This window comes from Cupressus sempervirens, chromosome 6, assembly GCF_028749045.1.
Source record: "Cupressus sempervirens isolate cs-2001-9-10 chromosome 6, ASM2874904v1, whole genome shotgun sequence".
NCBI classification, from domain to species: Eukaryota; Viridiplantae; Streptophyta; class Pinopsida; order Cupressales; family Cupressaceae; genus Cupressus; species Cupressus sempervirens.
In genome coordinates this window covers 579,354,060-579,371,600 of record NC_143123.1, presented here as the reverse complement: position 1 = coordinate 579,371,600, position 17,541 = coordinate 579,354,060, and positions in this window count along the sequence as shown.

The window sequence follows — 17,541 nt, the reverse complement described above, 5'->3', positions numbered from 1 at the left end:
AATATTTAAGTTTATTATAATATTTTTTAAAACTCCAGCGTGCAACACAGTTTATAATTTTAGTTATGTAACCCTAACGTTCATCATAGTTTATATATATATAACTCCAACATGCATCACAAAGTACCTTTAATAAGACCAAGAAAAATTTATAATGAAACGTGCAAAAAATTACCCCACAAAGAAATGGACACATGCAACACTTTCCCTTGCCTATAAATGTTGCATCTCTATTTTTAGTTTTTCAAGCGGATACTAAATTGGCATTTTTAGCTTATAATTGTATTTGATTATTTAATAGCTGTTCTATGGCTTTGAAAAGATTGCTCGAGGCTATTTTACCCACTTGCAAAGTGCTTGACAAGAATTTATATTCAGTCTATTCCAGAATAAGATTCATAGACAAAATCCTCTATCTTGTATGCCCACAACAATTTTTAAACAGCTTTCAAAATTACAACAATTTTCTTGGTACTAATTTGTCTTGTGTGGGAGGAGGAGTACTTGATTAATTGACTAATTATTTTTTTGTTTTCAGATTATACACTTTGTGGACAGGGTGTTTGCATGGCATAAATTTCTAGTATTTCTTGGACTGGTGTATCTAGAGATAAGGAGAACATTGCACCCGTGTTATAATCTATTACATGTGGGATCAACACTAGGGGTGTGAGATATAATCGAGTGGATTATCCATATAGAACAGTAGATAGAAAGTACAATGACCCATTTGATCAGGAAGTAGGAAGTAAATGCACTTTCCTTGGAAGAAACATCCTACCTTCTCCTAAGAAGGATGAGGTGATTATCAAAACTTCTCAATTATTGTTTAAATGACATTTTACCTTTTTCATTTTATCTAAATCCACATACTCTCAAATTTCTTTGGTTGACAGATAGAGGCAGTATATTCCATTACAATTAGGAGTGTATTCTATTTCAATTGCCTTGCGCATGATTCTGACCTTATCTTCTCTTATGGTTTGATTCTTGTATTCAAGAAGACTTAGACCCTTTAGACTTGTTGACACCTTGTAAGAGGTCTGGCAGCAACCCCTTGCTCCATGAATAGTAGCTCCTAGAAAGAAAAAAGGCATCTCCCTTTTATGCTCCCAAGTCCCCCTTTCCTTAATAGGATTGGAACCCATGACCCAACTTTGATATAATTTGTTAGAACATAGTTTGCTATTGGGTATAAAGATTGACCTTTATAGGAGGTATTTAGGATTCAACTGCATAGTTTTTTTTATTCAAATTCATTGACTTACATTTTATGAATAGTAGTTCACATAAACCTATCTTCTCATATGAAAATGAATATAACACTTAGACCTCATTGGATGTAGGTGATGTTTACAAAGTTGAGGCACTGGTACTTTTAGAGAAGTTACCATCCTAGTACTAGTTGAGAAAAACAAAGTTGCAAGTCTCTATTCTTATCTCTATGCTTTAATGGTGGAAGAATCACCAAGTAACTTGGTATCCTTGTTAACCAAGTTCTTTGTTTTAACTTGGTTCTGGTGCTGACTGAGTTCTTTCTATGTTTACCAAATCATTTGGTCTTAGTGCTGACTGAGATTTCTCAATCACTGTATTAACCGAGCTCACTTGGTCCCTTGTATGACTCTATTAGCCAAGCTCTCTTGGTTCCTCTATCAATCGAGCTCACTTAGTGTAGTGTGTGTTGTCTGAGCCCATTATTATCGAGCTCTTTCCTTTGGAGACTGAGCCACTCAGGTTCCATTTTTGCAAAGAAACTCAACATTGCTTGTCACTTGACTCCTTAAGGTGCCAAGTAACTTGGCACTCAGCGTGTCACTTGACTATCAAGCAAAAAAAAATTGTGAAGTTTTTCAAGGATTGAGGCTCTACCCAACCACCACCTCCAACTATTCTTCTTCTTTTATCTTTGCTTTACCTCAAGCTACTTTTCTTCATGAAGAAGTGTGTCATTCATATATATATATATATATATATATATAGAATTTCTTAACTTTACTTGAATTCTTTAAGACTACAGTTACTTATTTTTTCCATGCTTAATTCTCTCTTTAGTGTGTGCTATTTAAGAGTGTAGGTGTTTATCTGATGTCCAAGTAAAGTGCATATTTTTAGTATCATTTATTGAACATAAAAGGTTTTAATTCAAAGCATCCTACAATCAAAGAACGCGTCACTCAACAAAAAATATTTTATTTTATTAGGACTATTCTATATGAAGTTATGCATTACACGCACTTGAGTTTCTAGTTTTCAATGAAATCTTCCAAAGATCCTTCTCCAGAATATACTTTAACCATCAATTATAAATGGAAGTCCATTTTTTAAAAAAAAATGGTTTGAACGTAGTTCAAAAATTAGAAATGACATAGATAATTAGAAAATATGTAGAGAATGCAGTATATTACACAAAATTACCTTTGAACATTATACTTCTGTTGTCTATCACTTTGCTAGTTGTCTAGAAAATGGTGTGCAACTCGATGAAAAACCATAATATCTATTGATATAATCAAACTCATTTTATCGGCCAAGTCAACTGGCCCTAATTCTACTACCGCTTCTACTATTTCTACTAAAAAAGGAGCCACCTTTGGAGCTATTTTACTTGGATAAATAATCCCATCTTTGTTCCTATCAAGGAAAGATACATGCTGCTGAAGAACAGTCATGTTATTGTGCTGGTGATCTTTGGATCCATTTTTACTGGCTGGATCCACCGCAACCAATGCTCTTGGTAGATCTACATTAACACAAATTTGAACTCATCACATCTAATACTCAAATCTTTGAACACACATGTAATAAAAATCAAATCTTTAAACACAAATGTAATAAAAATCAAATCTTTAAACACAAGAACTGAGAATGCCATTAAAGCATACAACTATGAGTACCATAAAAGTAACAAAATCTTTAGACATGAGAACTGAGTCTGTCATTAAAGCATACAGCTATGAGTACCACAAATGTAATAAAAATTAAATCTTTCAACACAAGAACTAATTCTGCCATTAGTAATAAGTACCAAAAAGGTAATAAAAATCAAATCTTTAAACACAGGAATTCAGTCAGCCATTAAATTTCATACATGGTTTGGGCATATGAGCAAAACTACTTCCCCAACGCACAAAAGAACCCCAGCAAAGCTACCCACGGGAATGAAGCCAAAAATGCCCACGCGAATGAAGCCTCTCCAATTTTCAACATAAAATTGAAACATAAGGTCATTTTTCTAATAATTTCATAATGTGATTTTCAAGTTGGTTGAAATTTTGACCAACTTAATTTCAACCAACTTGGGAAAACTTACATTGGTCAAAATTTCGACCAAATAGGGCAATTATTTTTAATTTTTGACCAACACGGGAATGAAAACAAAAAAAAAAAGAATTCATAGCTTTGGCCAAAAATTTTGGTAGAAAAACAAGTGCAAATGTACTAGTGACACCAAGACCAAAGAAGCTACAACACTTCTTACACATAAGCATGTACTAAGCAACTCCCCAGTAGAGTTGCCATTTTGTTGGTGTTTTTTTAACTATTAAGCAACAAAATACTTAATATCAAGATAGTAAAGAATACAATAACCTAAGGATCAACTACTTCCTATAAATAGTTACTTGCTCTTCAAATTTGAACCCAACTTTAACAAAATCATAAAGATTTTCTACTCTGTAGGCTCTACAAAACCAAGGTGGGTGCACCTAAGGGATGGAAGATTTTCAATCTAATACCACATACATATTTTGTTCATTCCATGACAATTTACCACAACACACATCCCTTAAAGCTGATCTGGTCACAATTCTTCTTAGGTTTAAAAGTATTTATGGCAATAGTAGCTAGCTAAGACTTAGAGATTCAATGCAAACAAGTGCTGACCAACATTAATATTCTTTAGAAAATAAAGTAAAATTGATTTATAATTTGGGCTTGATGCTTGTTCATGATCTTTCATCTGCAAACTAAATCAATAGATCAGTGCCTTATCCATTGGGATTGAGAGTCCATTCAATTTCTAGATCTAATTGGTTTCATTACAATCAATATTATCAACAATTTTGACTGAAAATCATCCTTATAGATATCCTTCCTATTACCATGGAAACCTTATCAATCTCACTAAAGCATTTACTTAATTCCTTGAACAAAAAGTAATAGTGAATTGATGTACGACTTGATTTAATTGCATCCTATTGGAAAAGCTTTGCTCATACAACTTCAAAATAACTAGATAATAAAAATGGAGACAAGACTCAACAAGAACAGATATGGGAATAGTTCATCTTTTTTATTAATTTCCTTTGAAAAGTGTATAAAATTAAAACAACTTAGACTGACTCAAGAAAAGGAATTAAGATCTTGTAACATTAATGTATTCTCAAATATTGGTAGAGAAAATACATCACAAAGGTTGCATCAATAGACTAGACCAAACAACTTTGTAAAAACTAAAATTATACAAAAATTCAGACCCTTTCTCTAACCCTAGAATCTCACTTATATAGTGTGAGATGCAACAAGCTTTACGCATAGAAAATTGATAGCTGTCTTTTATAAAAAATATATTTATATTTATTACTATCACAAAAAACAAAAATTTATGTAATAGAAAAACTTTACATCAAAATATTCTTTTAGTGGGCCCATTTTCTATTACACTTTCAGATGCTACAAATTCCATCATTTGTTCTTTCATTATTCTGATTCCTTAGAATATGTGGCCATTAGGCTTGCTAATGATGTATCTAGTTCTATTTCATGTATCTTCACTCCAACTGAAGGCTCTCCATATTCATCATCATGCACTGTTAAAGCAACAATTACTTTTGAGTCCTTAGTTGCCACATCATCAGCTTGGTTTTCTAGGCTAGCAATTATGGTTGGTATTTCTGTTTCCATTACTAAGGTGTCTTCTATTTGATCTTCTTCTTAGCCCTCACCCCTTTCTTCTATTTCCATCTATTTTGAAGACAAACATTCTTCATTCCACTTGTTGAAAATAGTATCATCAAGCCAATCAAAATTTAAGATCTCTTACTTCTTTTTCAATACAAAGCTTCCTATTTGTTCTATTTCAACAAAATATTTTCTAATAGTATTATAAAACAATTGTACTTTGACAAATTCTTCATTATTCATTTCCCATAGTACATGCCCCTTTTCATTTATGAACTCATTCATTCTATAGCACAATAGATCATCTAATTCCTTTCCCTGTTCTTCCTTTTATTTTGTCAATCATTTTGAGTGCATTGGGAAAGAGATCAAACTTTTCCGCTATGTACTTAGAAAGACAAATCATTATTTTCTTTTGAATATAAATCCTTTTTTCATCAAATTATTTTAGATCATTAACTATATCAAAAAATTTCTTTATTTGATCACATGATAAGGTGATGACATACATACACATAGAAGTAACATCATTATCTCTTTCGCTCCATTTCTACACAATGGGCTTTAGTGTATCTTCATCCCTCCTTATTTTATTCCACATTTCTAAGATTCTAACCAAATGGTCATAAAATTTTGGCCAATCAATCTTATCCACTAAATATAATATTGTCTTCCTGAGTTTCTCTTCATATTGATTATTTAGCTCAACATGTAACTCCCACAGTTTATTCTTTTCTTCTTTAAATTCCTCTGTAGTGTAAAACTCAAGTCTCTATGGGGTATCAAGAAACTCAATGATTGGAGTAGATTTGATTGGTTCAATTGGGGGGTGAGGATATACAATCCTTGGTCTGTTGGACTCTCCCACTTTCCTCTTTTTGAGTTGTTTATCCAACTGGGATAGTTGATTTTCTAGCAATTGTATTTTGTTTCCCCTTTCCTCACATGCCTTTAATTATTCTTCAAATTTTGCACTAATTTCTAGGAATTTACACTTTTCTTTCTCCACAACTACTATGGTGAAATCCATCACTTCTTTAGTCATTTGGGTGGCTTCCTCACTATCCACTTCATCTACTATGTATATTGTGAGTGTACTAGTATGCTCAACACTTGTTATCTCTTGTATTGTGGTCTTATTTCTCTTTTCAATGGACCAAATCACCAAATCTTGGTGATCATTGCTAAATTTCACCTCTCTATGTGCTTGCAATACTTCTTCTTCAGTTTTGTACTGCACATCCTTCTCCTTTCTAATGGAATAAAAAATCATAGCATTAGCTATGTCCCATTTAGGTAGAACCAAAACTCCTTACTTTTTGATCAACTGTCTCCCAGCCTCAGGAGTTAGATGGGAAAAGTCTTCCAAACATTTGGCTTTTATCTCTTCCTCAATTTTAAAGTCCAATTTTTTTGGTTGCTTTGCTTTTATTTTTTTACACTTTTCCTCAAAATTGCCTATATCTTTCCTCAACAAAAATTGTGAAAAGGCCCTAGATTTAACAATTTTTTTATCATCTATATAGTTTTGAGATGCTTGTTCAGTGATGGGATCTATCTCCTTACCTCTGTAATTAGAAACAATAAGGTTAAAGGATGACATAGGATACTCCTTAGGCACTCCCCTTTCTATATCAATAGTAGTGAAAATTATATCTCCCTCCCCTCAATTTTTCTTAGCTACTCTCTTAGAGATGCTTCATCATCTACTCTGAGTGGGGTCTGGGATGGTGAATACTCTCCTGCTTGAGAGGAAGATCCCTATTCTAACCTTTGTCTCTTAGGGGCACTTGTGTTAGATGGACTCTCTGATCTTGGCCTTTTCTAAGGAGGAATGTGCTATATATTTTGTGCCACAATGTATTGACCCCTCCTCTGTAGTGTATACTAGCCTAGAGTCACAACCATTCTACTCCTTATTCTTCATTCCACCTCAAATAATTTATTTGGATATGCTTTAGCTAAGATATGCTTCTTATCATTCAAGGTTTGCATTATCACAGAAAATATTTTCATTAGAGCATCCATTTTGGCTCCCCAATATTTCTTATCTGCCAGGGGGTTATAGTTGGGCTCAAAAGCATTAATAAATTCAAAAACTTTACTAAAAACTACCCATTTTTCTTTTCTGACCTCTTGTTCCTGTAATGAGAAAACATTTCTAATGATATCCTTTGGGAAATACACTATCTATATAAAAGCCTTAGCTTTAGTTCTCTCTCTCTAAGGAGGTCATAAAATCCCTCTAGATCAATGTAGTAGGCATGAGATTGGGCCATTTGATATTTATCCAAAAATAAGCTCAAATTTCTCCATCCTTTTTCAACAAAATAGAGTCATGAATAATAGTAACAATAGGGAAGAATGTGCCTTTACCTTTTCCTAATATATCCTTTTTCCTCAACTAACCCAATTTGCCATAATAACTCCACAATTCCTATCTTTAAAGGCACATGATAGTGTAATACATGGGGACTTCCTAAAAAGCCATAAACTCTAATCATAGTGGAAATAGGGTATAGGATTATTTCCCCCTAATTATGACTGACCAATAGTCCCTTGGTATAGTCCTTGGGTCTTATCAATTCTAACAAAGGTTGTGGGATTCTTGGACTATCCCCTTTCAAAAGCAATCTAAGCCTTGAAGCAAAATATCTATCAAATCTGACATAACTAGCATATGAAACTTCCCATGTCATGTCAACGCTCCATAACTAAACTGGGAGCTTCTCTCCATGTCTTTCTAGTTCCAATTTCATTTCCCTGGAGAAGAAAGTTACTCCCTTTTATAGACATATATATATATCAAATGAGAATACCTAACAAAAGGCCTGTTTACCTTACCTTGAGCCATCCCAATCAAACCATTGTGAATCTCCTTAGCAAGGTAGGTAGCAAAATCCAAAATTGAGCTTATTCAAAATTGCAAGGTTTGAGCTATAATAAGGATAATAGAGCTTTGAATATAGTCCTATTCATCCATTCCAAATATTTTGCATAGAGAAAAAAATAAGGATTGTGTCCTAGGATTAAAATATTTCATCATCAAGGGCTTTGGTGTGTTTGGTGTAACCAAAGGAAATGATCCAATCTTGACAAAATATTGTTGCAATAGTTCTCCCCTCAAGTATACCCTCTATGCATCATACCTAGCTTGTAATTATTCCATGTTAATTTGTTCATGGATGGCATGGTTAGAGTTGAGCTTTAACACTTCTCTAATCAATTTGGGAGAAACCCTAAAGAGATTATCCCTAGCATGATTTTTCACAATTTTGGTAATGGGGTCGTATTTCTTGACCATGTTAATAAACAAGTCAATGTCAAAGCATACCCTAGGAACAACCAATTTGCCAATGTCAAACTCCCATACATTTCTTAACAGGGTGTCCAAATTACATTCTGAAAACCATTTTAAAAAAAATCCAAACCTCCCATTGAAACTTGTGCATCTCTTACCCAATTGGCCCTATCATAGAAACCCTCACCTACAACTAACCTAGGGTTTTTAGGGATCAGTTCTCTACCTTTTGTCAATTCATTCATAGATAGAGGCATTTGTTCAAGAAAATCATCATGAATAGATCTTTTTAGGTAATCTACTAGGCCAAAAAATTCCTTTTGGGAAGGCATCTTAAATTTAACTTAGCACAATTATAATTTTTGAACTTTTTGATAGTTACAGACCACTTACCCTCTGATTTCTTTTTCTTTTTCTTTGTGAATTGCTTTTTAGATTGCTAAAAACCTCATAGTATCTCATCCCCTAGCTTTGAAAACCCTTCCACTCTAAGAAATTTGTGTTTATGTGGCTTAGTAATGGTGAATTTGCAATTTATACTGCAACATTAAGGTCGCACAAAGTGGCCTTGCACAACATTAATGTCTTTAACAGTTAATTTTCATGTCATACCTCAGGTTTAAATTTCATCTATTGATCACACAAAATCAGATGAATTTATTTGAAAATAAAAAATTTTCTTTAAAGTTTGAAATCCTTGCCACATTTCAAGCAGGCACTTCCCCACTTTGCTTAAAGCTTAAGCACTTTTGTGATGTGGTAAAGCACTAACTGTCAATCTCCCAATGATTGATGATCATGGAAAATCACCATACTTTGTGAATAAGATCCTTTTTAAAAAGTAGCCCCACTGGCATACTCGTCTCTAGCTTGGCAAGCACTTATTTATCTAGCCAATTACTTCATTCCATCTCATTACCTTTTCTAGCCTAGCCTTACTTAGATAGTCTTGTTTCCAACAGGTCCCACTATGCCACATGGCATGTTGATGCTTCCCTACTTTGCTTAAAATTCAATCATCTTGGTATTGTAGGTAAGCACCATCCATTAATCTATCCAAGATCAATGGTGTAGAAAAATTATTATTTTTAGCATTGAGTCAGCCACACCAGCTAATGAATGCATGACATTTGTGCCTATGTGTCTGATAACCCTGCCAATAGTATAGATTGTGTAGTACCCTTTAAAAACTACATTCATGACATCACCATATGCCACATGTCCTGTTGGCGCTTTCCCACATTATTTAAATGTTGAGCACTTTTATATAGCGGTAATGTGCTATGTGTTGATCTTGAAAAGATCAAAGATATACAACTTGTGTCTTTTGAACTACGTGAGATACCCTTTGTGACATCATCAAGGATAGGTGTCACCAAGGAACTTGCCCACTTTGGTTAGAATCCTCGCATCTCTTTGAAATGGTAATGAGCCTATTATTGATCTTCCCAAGATCAATGACTCAATGATATGCCAGTAAAAATAAACCTCAACATTTGGCTTGACTAATAATATTGCAAGAAAATAGAACATGCACTAATATGTACTAATAATTTTGAAAAAGGTATGATGAAGTATAGACAAACTCTGATGAATCGCAATCTTTTGCAAAGCTATCATAACCTACATCACTAGGTGCTACAAGTCTCATAGGCACTTGCCTACTTTTTTTAATTGAATAGATCTATCTTGTGGGTATGCACCTACCATTGATCTTGGGGAAGATCAACAACTAAGAAAAATAAAATATCATAGTTAAGATGTTATGTACAAGGCATAAGGAAAGGTAACCATTGTCAGGAAAAATTGAGCATTTTGAAAGGGTTACTTTTCATAGGAAAGAATAAAATAACTTTAGGAAAAAAAATGTTAGGACAAGTGTGCCCTGCTCTATTTATTCAAAACTTATATTTAAAAACCTTTTGAAGGCTAGGGCACACAAACAAGGGTTTATAAGACCTTTAGGAATTTTAATTAGGGTTTTAATAATTAATAAAAAATTCAAATTACAACCTTAGGGTTTTTCACTATGAGGAACAAATTATCATAAAGGTTAAAAACCTTGGCCAATAGGTACGATGGTTAATCTAAAGAAACTCCCAAGATATTCATCAAACTGACTCATTCTGTTGGAGATTTCTAGACAACTCACATCTATGTATGATAGAGTGAGGAAACAACTTAAGAAGACATGGGTATGGTCTATTGTTATAGGTGCATTTGAGGTCAAACAAAAATAGGATATCATGACCATTGATTCAAAATGGGATCAATATCCCTTAGAGGAAAACTCCCCTCATCCTTATTTTGACAATATTGGTAGAGTTCAACATTTGGTAGGAGAGCAGTTTGTGCATGACGATGTCATAGAAGATCATTGAATGAATGCAATAGATGACTATGATATCTAAATAAGGGATTATTGAAGGATTACTTTGTATTTGGTAGGAAGCACCTTAAAGATAAAGGTCCCACTCAAGGCTATTCAACAAGACACTCAAGATGTCTTGGATCCCTTGCATAATCACAATAAGATATACAACAGGTCAATCATGAATGTTGAGATAGATAGAGATGAGAATGTGAATATAAGACAAGTCAAGGAACATAATTCAATTAACAAGATAATGGATTAAGAGACACTTTAAGCTTGACCCAATTCCTTGGGTAGTTATCTTTCGAGCCACAACACACCCAATTAAGGGTAAAGGTACAAAAGTTATAGTACCAACTTTTCATGCTCAATCCTTAGTCAGACTAGAAATGATGCATCAACATGATAGGTATGTTGCATACTTCTAGGCGGATAAGGGAAAGAATAAAATAAAGAGGAAAATAAAGGGGAGTGAGAAAATTGATCAGGCCCAACCATATTAGCAACCACAACAAGATCTAACAAAAGTAGAGCATCAAGATGAGCGATCAACTCAAGATCAAGAGATTGAACAAGTGCCCCAATAGGATAGGAATAGAAATAGGAACATGAATCAGAGTAGGAAGCACAAGAGGTGCCACCACATGGTCAAGAGGAAGAAGCCACTCCTTCAAGTGCTAGGAAGGATAAGGTTGGGCCTACTTTGAGAAGGATATGTAGGGAAAAGTTATAGAAGAAAGTTATTCTCATTCCTTAGGTGCCTAAAACTATCCCCGAGGTAGACGATGAAGAAGATAATCTTAGAGGACATGCTTAGCTAGGGCTACTCAAGAAATAAGAAGAAGAAGCTCCATTGTGACACCACCATCCATTCCTAAGGAACCTATTTAGGTTACCATTTCTGAAGATGAGCAACAACAGTGGATTGATGATCAAGAAGGGCAAGAAAAAAATATTTTCAACATTTTTAATTTCTATTTTATGCCTGTGGGAACTAAAATTGTGGGTGACAAGATACAAGATACACCCATGAACCAACCTTTGGGAGAGGATTGGAACCAAATGCCACCTCCACCATAAGGGGCTCTAAGTACATCACCACCACCATTTTAGGACTTATCTTTCTTGGACAAAGGTTTAACCACTCCTCTCCATCCTATCACTAAAGAGCAAGAACATGGAGTGTATCAGGAAGAGCTAGAAATAAGTCTAGCTAATGAAGTATCAAAGGAGGGAGAGATACCCAAAGAACCTCAGCAAACACCTCAAGATATAGAGACAAGGAGTTTGGCTACAAAAAATGTAGGGACTCCCAATATAGATCTCTCTTGGAAGGAGAAGACTTTAGAAAAGGAGTGATAAGGTGAAGGGCCAATGGTGCAAACCTCCTCTTCAACCAAATACATGTCTCCCATGGGCACTGCACCAGCTTGGCTGAAGAGGGAGGTTATGGTTTGACAAAAGAGGCAACTAAACTTGAATGTAGAGAAGAGTATGGATGAGCTAGTGGAAGCCATCAACAAGCCTAAGCCACCTATGAGTGATGCACAAACATTGGCCTTCATAATGAAGAACCAAGATTAGGACTTGTTTGCACATATTGCCATCCATCCTCCACATGCCGATGTCGAGGATTTGAATCCTAGTGATTACCAGATCAAGGAGGTCCTCTTGGGAAATCCCATAGTAGATACTACTAAAGTTTTGATCACTACAAGCATGAAATGGGTTTTCAAGCATGTGGACAGGTATGAGTTAGAATTGGTAACACTAAGGAAGCAAATTAAGATTTTGAGAGGCTATTTGCATGGAGTTGACAGCCCCATTGACTTAGATAATCTAGAGATCCTTCTTGCTATGACATTAGAGAGGAGAGATAAGGGGAGTGTATAGATAAATTCATTTTTGGGTGCATGTCAAAAATGGTGTGACAATTTTGAGGATAACGGTGTACAAAATATACAAACTAATTTGAACTTGTTGCACCCCATTCAATCTAGTGCAAATAAACTAGTATCTATATTGAAGAAATATTTTGGGCTTATGGATGAGGTACATACCTGGGGAAAAGACCTTTAAGTGCTTTAATCAATAAAAGGTCAAAGGTATCATACACTCATGGAGGTGTACTCAGTAGAAGAGCTTGTTAAATTGGAGGATTTGATAGAGAAAATTGTCACTAGTAATAAAGTAATGGATACATTACATGAGGGGATACAAAAGTTGAAGGATAAAACACAAGAGAAAATTTTGGAAATTGAGAAGTATTACAATGATGCCTACCTTAACATTTTTAAAGATGAGTTGAAGGACAAACTCATTTTAGTGAAATAAGTTGTCCAATGACTTCAAAAAATCTTTGAAGGTGCTTCATCAAAAGAAGATATCAGACAAGCATTTAGAATAGAAGAGGTATTGTTGGAGCTAGACACTAAACTTGATGATTTTGTGGCACACATACAGAAGTTAGTAATTATTAGCTTGTAGTAAAAGAGAGGTATGAAGCTTTAGATTTTATAGATGCTACCTAAGTGATGAAGATTATAGAGAAATTTAAGAGAAAATATATAGACATAGCTCTAGCATAAAGGGGAAGAAAACCCAAAAGCTAGAATTTTAGTTTTTGACACTTGGGAAAATTTTGGATGGAACTAAGGTGTATAAGGTGTGTTATTCCAAAGGTGCGTTGACAATTTTGAAGAAGTGACATTGTGCCAACAGTTAATTGATAATTGCTAATTTAGAGCTTTCCAAGTATTGGAAATGCATTCTAACAATAGTTCAACTCCTAGAAATATTCAGAGAAGGTTGAGCTTCCATTTTTAGAGCTTCCAATCACTCTCAGATCCTCTTATACCTTCCTTTTTATTATGTACTTCTTCTTTCATTGTTTTTAAGTCATATAAAGGCTTATGCACCTATTAATTGGTATAAAAAAGGGTGGAGTCCTTCTTAGCACCATTTAGAGAGTCACTTTGTATATAATTAGATTTGTTTTATTAGTTTAGAAGCATATGTTTGCATGAAGAGATCTCTCCCTCTCAACACAAATTGAGGAGATAATTTCTTATAAATTCATGAATGTAACATGTATTCTAGGCCATTATTTTGATGCAATAATATATACTATTTGTGCTCTCATTTTGAGTGTAGTTATTCTTTCTAGAGTGTGTTATTTTTGTGAATTCTCGTTCATGAATAATAATGGAACCAATGGTTTTTTTATGTTGATTTGATTGTGCGATCTTTTAGTTCTAGTGTTTTTTGCATGTTGACAAATTTTTTTGATGTACCAAGTTTGAGAAGAGATCACCCCATTGCACCTACATAGCTTCTTGTCTCACATGAGCACAATTTCTATGGCATTGTGATTCGATGAGAAGTGAAACATCTTTTAGTTTTTACTAAGTTCCCATCAACAATTGAATTAGTGGATTTGAACAAGTGTTGCTCCTATTTTCATTAGTTTCCTAACTGATCTTTTCAACAATTTAACTCGTAGATGTTTTATTACCATAGTTTATGTCCATTAGGAATTTCTCTTCATGTTATTTTCTTTCCTCTCTTGTTACGTTATCTTTGTTATTTGCTTTGCTAATGCTTGGTTAAATTAGGTATTCATATAGTTTCATTATAAGATTGTATTCATTATAAAAATAGAAAATACCAAAAATATATCTCTTTTGTGGTTACATTTGAAACAACGAGTAGATTGAACATCTCATTCAAAATTAGTCAGAATCAACAAAGGCCTCCCTATGAATAAACACATTTATCTTCACCTGAGTAGATTTTAGTAGGTCGTGAGATTGCCTGCAACCTTGGAGTTGATCTTAGATTAGCTTTTCAAGAGAGGATTTCAAAAGGATTCCTTCCATTAAGCATCATGAAAAATGACAGCTCAACACCACCTTCTAACCAATCTTCATATTGTGAATGCAGCTTAGTACTATTTTTATCCATCCAATGTTTAAAAACTTTTGGAAAATCTAGGGCATAGGTAAGCCCTTTCTTAGCAATGATTTTTTTTTCATCTTTCAATACTCAATTATTACATAGCTTCTCATAAGTTTCCCATATTTCATAATCTCCAATCTCTCCTACTTTGCACAGATAGCAGGATCTTACATCCAAAATGGTTAAAAATTTGGGTGGAATTGATGATAGGGTGCCAATATCATCTTCAGTCTTTTTGAAATTTACACTATTCCTGAAGTTTGGTGGAGCACTCTGGTTATTCCCCATAATTTGGGTGTTGCTATCTTTCAACATTTTTCTTGCTGATGCCATTTCAATCTATGGTTTGAAAATAAACTCTTCTAATATATCTTCAAAGAACAATTTACTTGGCAATGGAAGTAACACTTACTAAAGTTATAAAGTTTGCCAATGCTCCACTTGTTGAAAATGATTAAAGAGATCATGAATGAAGAATGATGGAACTGGAAAAGAATGTTTTCAATCATTGTTTTGTCATTGATGTCAAACTTGCTACTTGCAGGAATAACAATCGCTTTAGTGATCTAAATACTATCAATTAGTTGATTGACAAGGAGGTGGCAATCAATAATATGTAACTAGAACACCTAGAGAAAGGTTGAAGTTATGATGTTGTAATGAAGTACAAGGATCTGCTAAGCCATTGATGAAATAGTGTATTGATGACATATTCTAAGACATGGTGAATGGACACACTTAAACACATCAAAGATGTAAGGTTTAGTGAAGTCATTTGTAAAGCCTAACTAAGTTCATAAGAGAGTGTCGAGCAAGCTAGTTAGTGCTGAAAAAATTCTTAGTTGAAGCCAAGAAAGTTCACCTTTAGAGTGTGCCGAGTGATCTTCAAGTGCCGAGTAAATATCAAGTGCCGAGTGATCTTTAGATGCTGAGCGAAGATTAGATGCCAAGCAAAATACAGGAGCCGAGTAATACAGAGGGTGTCGAGCATTAGTAAACCAATAGTGCTGAGGTGCTGCATTATTTTGAGAGTCAAAGATTCGCTAGATTTGAGCTGACAAGGTTGTTATCTAGAATTCTATGAATCAAATAGAAGATAAGAATGATGAGCTAGTGGCACAAAACTCTATGTAAAATATTTTCTAGATGAAGATAGGATATGGGACAGATACATTGTATCCTTCCTAATCTATTGAAACCCTAAAGTTGGAGAGGGAGAATCGAGCAAGAAAGGTATTCTAGATTTCTATTTAAGGAGTCATAAGGTCACAAAACAAGTAGTTGGTCAAGCATGAAAGCATGAAGTGCTAAAGAAGGTGCTAAGGAGAAAGAAAGCACATAAACTCTATTTTGATAGATGACCACAAGGATGATTGCATTGGTATAATGAGCAAGAAGACTCAAGGAGACAAAGCTTGAGAGGAAGACAAGCTGTCAAGAGCCGTACTGATTAAAGACAAGCAAAGGATTGAACTAAAGTGTGATCTGTAATCTGCAAGATATGTTGTAAGTTGTATCAGATCAAAAGTCATTATTGTTACTCTCTAGCAATTGTAACAATTAGTCTAAATCCTATGGACTTAGGTTGGTTTAATAGCCATGTTATAAATCCTTTAATAGGGTGACATTCCAAGTGAATGTTCCAATGTCCTTTGACTAGGCCCATTACTAATAGTATGGTAAAATCCTCTAACAAGGTCACATTTAACAGTGTGTTGTAAGCCTTTAACAAGGTAGGCCTTTAACAGGGCATCACTTTAGAAAAGTGAGAATTGAGTAGCATGTTACAAGTGGTTTTTCCCAAATTGGGTTTCCACATAAATCATTGTGTCATGTGTTAATCTTGCATGTTTTATTTCCACATGTTGATTTGTTGTCACTTGCTAAGATGGATATTTTAAGCTTGGACAGATGAATAGTTCAATGGGCTCACTATAATTTGTGAAAAAGTAATATTAGGGCATTTAGACCTTGGATAACTGATTCACCCCCCCACCCCCCTCTTAGTTATTCTAAAGAATTCTAACAATTGGTATCAGAGCCTTGCTGTTGATTTAGTTTAAAAGGACTAGAAGCAAAAAAGATCACAATGCCTAAGAGAGAAGTTCCCAAGCTCAACAAAGACAAATTTGTTGCATGGCAAAGCTTGATGAAGCTACATCTTGGACCCATAGGAGATTATGCCCAAAATTCAATTGTTATTGAACATGTTGATCCAACTAGTACTCTTACTATAGAAGATTTGAAAAACAAACAGGATCACAATCAGACAATGCTGGAAATTACTTCTGCACTCAACTATGTTGAATTTGATGATATCAAAGGATGTGACACTGCATTCAAGATGTGGAAAGCCTTATTAGACATTTATGGAGGAGATCAGAATGTCCAAAGAGAAAAAAGAGAAAGCCTCAGAGGAATGTTCAATGACATGAAAATGGAAGAAAGTGAGAATGTTGCTCAGTATGCCTCTAGAATAAAGGAAGTGGTAAGTGCAATAAGATGTTTGAGTGGTCAATTAGATGAAGATAATATTAATAGTAAGTTCTTATGAACCTTTCTCCCTATATATGCTATTAGAGTATCTGCTATACAAGAGCTAAGATGTATACCAGGAAACAATTTAAGTTTTGAAGGAATAGTGGGTAAACTCACTGCATTTGAGTTATCTAACTTTGACAATTATAGACCTGAGAATGTTAAATCTGCTTTCAAGGCCAAGGTATCACTGAAAGATGCTGAATAGGTGAAATCAAAGAAGGGAAGACAGATGAAATATGTATCTAGTGACAATAGCACTGATGAGGAAGATGTGGATCAATTAGAAGCTTTACTAGCAAGAAGATTTCACAAAGGCAAAGGAAAATTCAAAGGTAAGCTGCCTATCATTTGTTTCAATTGCAATGAAGTAGGACATATTGCTACAGGGTGTACACAGAAAAAGGAATACAAGGAAGGTAACAAGTACAAATACAGAAGAGAAGATGATAAGAGAGATTACAAAGAC